This window comes from Colobus angolensis, unplaced genomic scaffold (genome assembly GCF_000951035.1).
Source record: "Colobus angolensis palliatus isolate OR3802 unplaced genomic scaffold, Cang.pa_1.0 Scaffold119, whole genome shotgun sequence".
In the NCBI taxonomy this organism is placed as follows: Eukaryota; Metazoa; Chordata; class Mammalia; order Primates; family Cercopithecidae; genus Colobus; species Colobus angolensis.
In genome coordinates, this window is record NW_012113030.1 from 7131188 (window position 1) to 7133267 (window position 2080).

The following is a 2080-nucleotide window of genomic DNA, read 5'->3' on the forward strand; positions in this document are numbered from 1 at the left end:
AGGCCCGGCGCGCGAGCCCCCGGGGGCGGGTAAAACCCGGTTGCTGCTGCCCCTGCCCCTCCCTTTCCTCCGTATCCCCCATTCTTATTCTTTCCTCCTTTTTCAGCCCGTCCCCCTTTTTACAATCTCATTCGTTTCTTTATTTCTTTTTTTAGGGGGCCCCGTCTGCCTTTCGAGGGGCGCAGCAGGAGCGGCGGGCGCCCCTCACCCCGCGTCACGCACGCACCTTCTGCACTCCAGCAGCTCCGGGCTCCGCTGCACGCCACAGGCCCTTCCCCCTTGGAGAAGACCCTCCTCAGGAGCCCCTGGCCCACTGCACCCCCTTTTCTTTCCCACTCCGTCCCCCCAGGCCTCAACTGCCCCCTCGCAGCCCCCGAGCTCGCGCCGCGGGCCCTACCCGACCTTCGCACCTTCTGCATCTCGGCCTTGCATTCGCTAGCCCCTTCCAGGCCCCTTGTGCTCAAAACCCCCCTTCCTCCTCCATAGTCCCACTTTGGGGCACACAGATTTGTCCCGTTTTAGGATCTTCCAGCAAAACTCCAAATCTCTCCTCCCTTGACGTGCCCCTCCCTCTCCTTTAAGAAACTTCCTGTAGCGCCAAAAAAAAAAAAAAAAAAATTAATCCAGTTTTGTTTTTTGTTTTTTTTTTGTCCATTCAGGATCACTTTCCAGCAAAATTTTTTTCTTCACACCTAGAGTGCCCCTTTTTGGAATATCTTTTCCCTTAGAACAAACCAACTCATTCCTTCCAGTTTCTCTTTCGTCTAATGTTTATATTTCCAGTCCTCCTCCCCTACCCCCAACTGTCCAGCAGATATCCTCCTTTTATCACCAGTTCTGCCCTAATTAAGCTTCTCCCAGTAAAATTCTCTAGGTCTCTTCCCAGGGGGAAAAATAAGGAAAGAAGGAACAATTATTTCCTCTTATCAAAAAAACCTTTCCTCCCCACTCACATCTCCCCTGTTGATACTGCTTTCTGCCTTCTTCCAAAAATTGTTACTCTTCTCCAATTTCACATCTGTGTTCTTGTTTCTTTGTGACCCAAGTCCTGACTGCTTCTTCCTTCCCGCCACCTGCTTTCAGGGCAAAAGAAATTGAGAGTGTCCTGCATTTACCACTCAGCGTTCCAGGAGGACATATCCAGTGGTCTGCTTGTCACCTGAACCCCCTCCCTGTGGGGCCTAAACGGGGGTCCTCCTGTTCCCTGGAGATTCACTCACTTGCTCTTCTGGTGAGTTGCCTTCCTTTGCACATCTGCTTTGTTGGATAGATGTCTTTCTTTTTCAAGAGGGTTTCTAAGCAATCCCAAAGTCCATACTAATGGTGAGATCATAGAAGTTACTGCTTTGGAGAAGTCAAATAGGGAAAAGGGCTGTTTGTTGTGCATGTTGACCAGTTAGGAGGAGTGCAGACAGACTGATGTGTGTTTCTTTATTGACATTTATTGCAAAAAACGTTTTTTCCTTCCCTAGCTCAGGGTAGCAACTCCGATACTTACAGGTAAGACACAGGTAAAGGGAAGAAGTAAGGATTGCTGTGAACCAAAGATTGTATGTCCCATCCAAGTGATGCCAGCCAGTGGAAATGCCAGGCCAGTGTTGCCAGAACTTTTGATTTCTTTGAGAAAAGGCCAGAAAACTATCCTTAGATGAAACGTTCTGATTTTTGTTTGTTTTTTTTGAGACGGAGTCTTGCTCTGTCACCCAGGCTGGATTGCAGTGGTTGATCTCAGCTCACTGCAACCTCCACCTCCTGGATTCAAGCAATTCTCTGCCTCAGCCTCCCTAGTAGCTGGGATTACAGGCACCCGCCACCAGGCCCAGCTAATTTTTTTGATATTTTTAGTAGAGACAGGGTTTCACCATGTTGGCCAGGCTGGTCTTGAATTCCCGACCTTGTGATCCACCCACCTCGGCCTCCCAAAGTGCTGGGATTACAGACATGAGCCACCGCGCCCGGCTGAAACCTTCTGATTTTTAAATGCTAGTAACACATTTGGTAATTTAAGAATCAAATAAGACAGTGTAGGTGGGGCACAGTGGCTCATGCCTATAATTCCAGCACTTTGGGAGGTGGAAGC

At 49.3% G+C, this 2080-nt stretch overlaps 1 protein-coding gene across 1 annotated transcript in view; it reads left to right on the forward strand.

Annotated features, from left to right (window-relative positions):
* The window catches only part of ZNF541 (zinc finger protein 541), a 56814-nt gene continuing 54734 nt past the window's right edge, over window positions 1-2080 (forward strand). Inside the window, exons 1-2 of the mRNA XM_011926693.1 lie at window positions 1-29; window positions 1084-1231. The gene's annotated coding sequence lies outside the window, so the exon portion shown is untranslated. The remainder of the gene's footprint in view (window positions 30-1083; window positions 1232-2080) is intronic.